The sequence below is a fragment of the Argentina anserina genome, chromosome 2 (assembly GCF_933775445.1).
Source record: "Argentina anserina chromosome 2, drPotAnse1.1, whole genome shotgun sequence".
NCBI classification, from domain to species: domain Eukaryota; kingdom Viridiplantae; phylum Streptophyta; class Magnoliopsida; order Rosales; family Rosaceae; genus Argentina; species Argentina anserina.
Window position 1 is genome coordinate 27,504,059 of NC_065873.1, and position 8,873 is coordinate 27,512,931.

Below are 8,873 nucleotides of genomic sequence, written 5' to 3' on the forward strand. Positions count from 1 at the left end.
GGAAGCCCTAGATTATTCTTGTGGGAGTTGAGAGTATCTAACCCTAGAGGCACATTGTTTTCGTTTGCGCCGAATAGCTTATCAGGAGGAGGAGGAGGAGGAGCGCATTTCGTTTCTTTAGGTTTAAAATTTTGTGGTCACTCTCTGTCACATCTCTCATTTCTTTGGAGGTGGGTTAGGTCTATCTTTCTTTTTTATGCTATGTGCGAAATTAATGAGATTTTTTTAGGTGTGGCATAATGTCTGAGATTATGTCTATTAATGTTCTATCCTTATAGATCTGGTAGGAAATTTAATTTGTATGCCTGGGAGAATATTGTGTTTTACTGCTTGCATTATTAGTGAAGATTGAGAATTTGATTCTCTCATTTGAGTAATTATTATGGGTATCCAGCCAATTATATTACTTTATGGTAAACATGCATCCGGTGAAAGTATAAAATATTATTTAAATATGAGTAATCAATCAACAATAAATACAGTAAAAAATGAACTAATAATATTAAAAGGGTACGCCACATATACTATGTACCAAGTACATATAATAATTTCTCTCTCATCGTATATTCGTACGTAAAAAACAACTTGAGATCATCTATATGTTGTCGGAAAAAATCATTATATGTACCCGGTACATAGTCTACGTGCGTACTTTTTTAACGTTATTGGTTCATTTTTTACTGTGTTTTTTTATTGGTTACCCATATTTAAAAAATACTTTTTTATTTTCCCACGTGCATATTTACCACACCATGAAATAATATGATTGGCTGAGTACAACACATGACAGTGTCACGTTGTGTTCCGGATACACATACTAATTACTCATGTTGCTAGTTGTTTTTTCTTTGAGATCATCTATTATCGCTCTCTCGAAAAACATAGTGAAAACCCCGAGCCAAATTAAGAAAGATCCAAAATACGAGTGAGGTCCGAGTCTCTGAGATATGACACGCATGTTAACTGTAACAAATAAAAGGAAAGGTATGTTCTAGCTATCGATTAGTAGCTATACTATGATTATGTTTTCAATGCTAGTTACGTTCTAACTACGTACGTGCAATTTTCACTTTTGACGAACTCAACGCTTGAAAACTTACTAGGTTCAGAGATATTAAAGATTCACATAGTTCTTCCTTGATTATATGGGTGGTGATGTCAGACCGAATTCTTCGTTGGTGCAGCGATTGGTGTGGTTATAACTGCGTGCATGATTAGATTGGCTTTCTATAGCGGGATTAGGGATGAAGAACTGAAAGACATTGTAAACATGCATGGGAACCTCGTAATTATATCCAAAATGGACGCTGTCTCATATGTATATATATATATATATATATATATATATATATATATATATATATATATGGAGTTATCAAATAAGGAAGATAGTTGGTGTGTTCGAGCGCTTTATATATAATTGAGGTATCCGATCGATATATGGACCCTATACATATGTGCCTAAAAAGATCAAAAGATCAATGCTAGGTACACATACACGTAAATTAGTCTATACATGCCTGCTTGATTCATGCGAAACTAAGACGAGCACGTCGAACTATATACATATTCAGTGTCCTGAACTTCAATGGATTTTCTGAGGCGCGCATATTAGAAGTCCATTGTCTCTTAGAGATCGGACTTACAACAGTACGTTCTTATCAGCTATATATGTCGATTGGGGCGGCATTTGGTTCAGATCTTGAGACCTCAAAGTGTCGATATTGAGAAGCAATAATGGCCTGCTCGATCGGGCCTTGCCGGCCGCTAGGAGTAGTATCGCACCCTGCAGGCAACGTCTATCAATTAATTCTAGTTTTTATCGATCACTGCTTTTTAGTTTTTACTTGAATGCATGCATCTTTAATCTCAATTCAGCCTAATAATCGTAGTATAATGTCTTACTACTGATTTCCCCTGTAAAAGAAGAAGAATGAAACAATCACGCAATGGGGGAATCTAATGTCTTCAAAGAATAATTAATAACACAGCATTGGTTGATATAATTATTATCGGTCATGAACGGCGCAGTCGAGCATACAAATCAAACTTCCACATGTATATCTGCATAAGGTGATGAAAGAAAGTTGAATTGTAATGCACAATAAATTGGAAATGAAATTAATTAAGCGCGATCAATGGATATTGACACCAGCCGTAACGTACGTATGTAGATCACCCGGTCGATCTTTTTCCATTTTACCTTCTGACGATGTCTCGTATATTGTAATTCTTTGGGTTAATCACATTTGAGTATATCTCAAACAGAAAACTTAGCAGGATTTGACATAAATTTAGAGAATATTAATTCACTGAATCAATTAGGCTAACTTTAATCATACAGATGGGCAGATGGCATCAAAAGTGTGTGAGAGCACTGTTCATGAAAACCCCATTACTATAAATAAATAATAATAGTTGTCTTGTGACTCTTGTCCACTGTCTATACATGGCTGGCTGACTAAAGCAATTTTAGAGACGCGTTTTGGTTTCTAGCTGTATGCATCAAACCCAGTGGTGACGACACAATCGGTTTGAATCTCGAAGATTAAAGCTACTGGATTAACTAGGGAGGAAGTGTTTTGTCAATTACTAATCTCATTTAGCTGGTGCGATCAATCTCATTTAGCTAGAGTGCACCAGTTTTCGTCTACACATGGCACCTCTAATGTAGATCGAGTATATAAGTTCTAACAGAGCTAATTGATTGGTGTCGACGTTTTGCACCAAACCATCAACCTAACAGGTTATGATTGTGTCAGAAACAGAGCTCGATCTGACCACCAAGATCCCTACATGCAGTTTGAATTTTTCACAGATGTAAATTTTGTGGTGCATTAGTAGTTTAATTAGCACCAATATATAATGATTTGAAAACATATAATTCAATTAATATACATCAGGAATCAGTTATCAGTATCTTATTAAGGAGATCGGGCCCTCTCCATGTATAATATATATCTGCTTAGACATCTTAGTTATATATTCACATGAAGACCCATTATATATATGTATGCGTATACAAGATTAAAGAAATGATCTGCAGAGAAAGTGCTTCCATGACCCAAGAACTCTGTCTGCTCCTCAAATTTATAACCTGCTCGATCTTATATGATATATGCTTATGGCTGATCGAGTTAAGAAGTACGTACGTAATAACAGATCGATCGAGAAGAAAGAAAAGGTCGAATGGTCGAATGGGTATTCTACGTACGTATTGGTTATATTTCCCTTTCGTCGATTTCCCAAGGCAACTTGACCCAGTAATCAATATTTCCGTGATATACGTACACAATGTGTCGCATTCGTTTATATAGAATACATCTACTCATCTACCACATATAGTCCAGCCTTGAATCTCTCGCTATGATCCGTTTAAGCCCTGATGAAAATATTGTCTAGTATTCCTTCTAGCTAGCTACCTACCATTTTCCTCGCTTTCATAATGCTTTGCTTAATTGTTTGTGTAGTTGTGTTCTTGAATCAATTCAATAAATAGTTGTGTTCTTGAAACAATTCAATCAAATTGAATAATCAACCTTCGCTGGTAGATCTAAATATCTGATATATTGCATGGATTTCGTTTTAATCGATCTGTCCTTTTCTCGTATTATTTTTCCGGGTCAGAGCATTTCTCGAATTATTGAATTAATGGCTTGAGTCATTATTGATTCGACCACAATATTCACTTAGAGGTTTTAATTATGAGACTTGGCGTACTGATGGCCGGAATTTACATCAAATTGGAGGTAAAAATGGGGTTATGGGGATGCATGCAAATGATGCAATCACCTATGCATGGTGATCAAATTGAATGTATGGCGATCGAATATAATAAATAAAGAGGTAGTATATGTTTACTAAAGTTTTGATAGACAAATTAGGAGGAAGATCGATCATTATTATGCAGTATCGATCATATAATTAACTAGCTAGGAGGATGATTTAGACCGTAGCTAGGTTAAATTAGTACCATAATCAACCATATTAACTCAGAAAAAAATATTTTAGGGGAAATTAATTAGTTACTGGATACGTATGCAGCTGATTAATTTAGCTAATTTGATGGTTTTGGGCCACGCTGCATTAAGTAAACCGGCCTAACTGAGTAAAACTGACCAGCTTGCTAGCTTTTCCATAGTATCATTTCCTGCGCATGTGAATATGACCCAACACAGATCTTCCAAAATCTTAACTTTGTACAAACTGGGATTCCCTTTCAGTAGTAACTCTCTCTCACACACACAAACATCAATCGATCATCATAACTCGATCTGCATCAATTAACTAGCAGTAGCATGTATATATGCACATGATACGATCATAAGTAGATTACATTACACCCTGCGTAGTAGTACTTATACTACTGCTAATTAATGAGTAAAATCGAAGAAGATAAACATAGAAACAATATACGTACATATATATATAAGAACTCGTAGAGAAGGAAGCTTTGCTAGCTATACTTTACCTTGGAATTTAGCAACAACAAAGTTTTTCTTTTGTTGTATAGTCTTTTTAAAATGAGGTTGGCGCTAATACTAATTATTTTCGTAAAACTTAAAATCTTTAATCAGCAATATATTAACACTAACAAAGTGAACCAAATTGGTTTTTTTTTTTTTGAAAAATCACAAAAAATGGGCATTGAGTTGATGCACAAAAAGTAACTTATATGCACTTTTTGACCCTTTTAACCCAAAACCTAAACCAAACCAAGCGCGTCTGTTTAGATCGAGGCCGGTGCAGCGGTGCTGAACTGATCGACGTGGGGTGGGAGAGACTGGGAGAGCAAATTAAGGTATATATTACTGGTATTTTCATACCCTAGCCTCGTAACTAATCAGTAATCACAATCATATGTTATATATAATACCCAAATGCTTCTGTACGTATTAGCTACAAGGTAAGGAAAAGACAGATTAAATGAATCGCAGAAGGATAGGGGTGTCAGGGACTCAGGGCCTCAGGAGTATACGTACGTATACCTAGGTACGTACTTGAGGTTTAGGAGAAAGCGGGTTGCGCGCGTACTTAGCAGCATTAGCCCAACATAATTTGTATGAGCCAATTAAGGGCGTATGGTTATGTGTACGGCCTTCATTTTTCAGTGGAGCTGCTAAAACTGTCGGTGGCAGCATGGTGGACCGGCGGTGCTCTCTTAAGTCTCAATAATTTGGTTATATATAGATGAAGGCGATTTAATCTATAATTATTGTAATTAAGATAAAAAATGTGGGGTTCAGGTAAACCGATCGAGATGTCCGTTGGCCAGGTTTGGGGTTTTCTTCGTTGAATCGGTTGTACTATCAGGACGAGCAGGGTGAGTAGTCAAAATATTGATCCTGGCATCCAGCAGTTCATCGTAAAGTGTGTACTTCTTCAAATATAGTAATCCTTGAACCTATAATTGCCCACAAGTTTGTACCCATATTCTGTAGGCAGCACACCACCTCTCAGTCCGACTGTAGAAGCCGGATCCGTCACCGGCCACCTCTCTCGATCACTCCGACTGTGGAGGTCGGATCCATTTGGTAATTACCAGAGAGAGATCGAGATCGAGAGAGAGAGAGATGTTAATGAGCTGCGCGTCTGAGCAGAAAATGGGCCGGAGGATATTGCTGATTGAGTGGGGATGGGGGAGGATGAGTGGATGATTCACTTTCTCTCTGGTTTGATATTTCCTTTAGTTTTGTCCAAAAGGTAGGTACAGTGATACAGTGGATTCTGAATATTTTTTTAAACTTCTTCTCAAAATGAAAAGAAAGGAAGTTTGAACCAAAACAAAATTTTGTATTATGAGTGTCGACAGATCTCTTATTTCTCTCTGTTAATATTTTCATTAGTGTTTTTCGTGCATCTCACCTTATTTCGATTTATAGTTTTCTCATTTTGGGTGAAAATTGTAGAAAAGGGAACTCATGAAATTAATATACAAGAAAGTGATTAAAATATATTTTCTTTTCATCATGATATATAGCGATAAAAGTTGATGCCAACAGAGTAAATGATATCGTTGTTACGAATAACTGAACAAGTATGTTGGAGGTGCTTATTTGTATGGATCACTGATAGCAATTATATCTATCTCTTCATATGATAAGTTTTGTTCGAACTAGAAGTTTTGCAAGGGAAAATTAACAAAGAGTTAACATTATAAAATTATTTTCATTTTCATGTTCGAGCTAATTGCATTATGTATATATGTTAGAGCAAACAGTACGAAAACTACCGAAATGTATCCCTCTGATGACTCCTTTGCCTATAACCTGGATCGAAGTTCATATCAGCTGCAGTATAGGCTCTTCTTTGTAGTCTCATTTGTATATAAGTAAAATTCATCAAATAGAAAAACCTATACAAAATCTTTTTGATGCTATCCCTGTACAAAGTTATCATTATTTGCAATATATTCATTGACCAGGAAGCAAACACGTACGCACATAATCAATATTTTTATCCCGCATGACCATTTTTTAAGGTAATCACCTAGCAGGGACTAGGTGTCTCAATTGTTATTAATAATAAAAACATTATGCAACGGGGGACGTAAAATTAAAATCATGTACTACATGAGAAAAACCATATATATCCACGTAGAACACATTATGTGTAATCTCAAGAGGCTCCTCAAACCATACAGTATCTAAATCTCCACCACAAGCAAAATGACCTAATCTATCTGCAACACAATTTGCTTTTCGGAAAGTGTGACTTATTGTGGAGGACGACAAAACACGTAGATACTGTTTGCAATCCTCTATAATACAACCCACCTCTAATATATCCACTATGCTATAATTAACAGCATACACAAACACAAAAATAATCACTTTCAATGTTTACATTCTCCCAACCTTGGCAAATTCCAATAAGCAAACCCTCTCTACACGGTTCGACCTTCATAGCAAGAGCTGAGTTAGCATATAGATATGACTTAGCAAGCACAATAATACTCCTTCCACTATCCTCCCTACACACAACACCAATACTACCTTTCTCCATTAGAGTCAAAAGCTTCATCAACATTAATTTTAAGCCGACTCTAAGCGGAGACTGCCACTTCACATGATGCATTTTCTTAGAACCAACAGACCAGGTTAATTTGTTACATGATATAGAATGAGATTTGAGACATAATTCACGTTTTGGCCAAATAGGAATTCATTCAAGTTGATTTTATGTAGTTCATGGACTGATGGACCCATGTACCTCCAAACCTCCAAAACTCATTGTGATTATGAAAGCATAATGTTTGGGAAGTTCGTTCACTTTTCTCCTTAGTTTGTTCTTTTGAATCTTTTCTCATTATTCTCGCCTCCTTGTACATGCAATTCGACGTACTTTACCGATCTACTATTGTAGTCGTAACACTCATAGTGGCGCCGCCGAGCTACACAATAACCAAACCATATATTAATTCCAATTAAGGAAAACCAGAGCAGGTAACTGGTCAGATTTTCTTCTTCTTCAAGCATGTTGCCGCCCTGGCTTCCCTCCTCTCCCGCAATATGAACCATTGCCGACACGCCGTGGGTGACTCATCCTCGCCCTCAGTCATGCTAACTGATATAGTTGCACGGTGTGAGTTCAATAAGAACATGTGTAATATTTTGTTGAGGTGAAATTAAAGGGTCATTTGAGTGGTGATCTCAAGTGAAATTTACTTTCCTAATCAAATTTACAGATTTTCTTACCAACTTTCTTAATATCAAAACCTTTCTTACCAAGTGAGACCTAAGTTACTCTAAAAAACCTTTGGAGCTACCTGACGCATCGAGAGACATCCCAACGAGAGTTACCTGAAAATATATAACCTTACACCCCGGGTGCCGAAATTGGTTTTTAAGAACAACCATGACTCAAAAATAATGAAGACCCAACATCGACCGTCACCTAGCATTCATAGTAAATCATAAAATCATAGTTATATTTACTATGGAAAGGAAATTGAAGAGCAGAGGAATCCAAACAGAAAATGAAGAGGACGTATTAGATATTCCATGAGTGTTTTGTTAATTGTATTTAAGTAAGGGCGTAGCTACACACATGACTACGGTGGGCTCAATAGTCAATTTCAAATTACTACAAAATTTATTTTTCTAGCTAATTTTTAGTGTAAAAATTAAAATCTAAATAGTAGCTAACCTCAAATTTTTATATTTAACTCATAAATAATTGTAATTTTTGTTTAACCTAATTCATGATAAAATATGGCCCCGCCCTTATATTTAAGTGAATAAGGACAATTGAAATTTAAAAGAGGCTAGGGCTAATGCAAACCTTGTAACAAACGTGTACTTGGATTAATAATAATAAACACTTATTTCTATATATCTTTTGAAATTTGGACAATACCGAATAAATGTGTAATCCAAAACAAAATAAATACAAGACCAAATGATGTTTCTAAATAATTCAAAAAATATTTATACAGTAGATAAAGGAAGGGCACAATATTTACGCTGAGCCGCCGCGAGACAATTCATTAAAAAAAAGAAAAAGAAATCTCGCCCTTTCTCTCTCCATAGTTTTGAATTTCAGCCGTCCATTAGCTCCCTAGGTCAAGCACACTCAATCGCCACCTTCCACGTGCCCCCATTCACCAACCCCTCAATCCTCCCCCAGGACTCCAATTAGCGCCAAATTCCACTCCCGTCGCTTTCCCAGATAAAAACCTAATACCCCACAAAATCACACGGCTCCCGACTCCTCCTCACTCCCACGCTAAATCACCACCGTCGATGAAACATTCAACCTGAACCGTCCGATCCTCCAATGGGCTCATCAGACCCTTCGTTATTTAGGAAATTGAATTTCAAAAAACGTAGAGAGGGAGAGAAAAAGAAAAAAGAGACTAAAAGCGAGCGAGA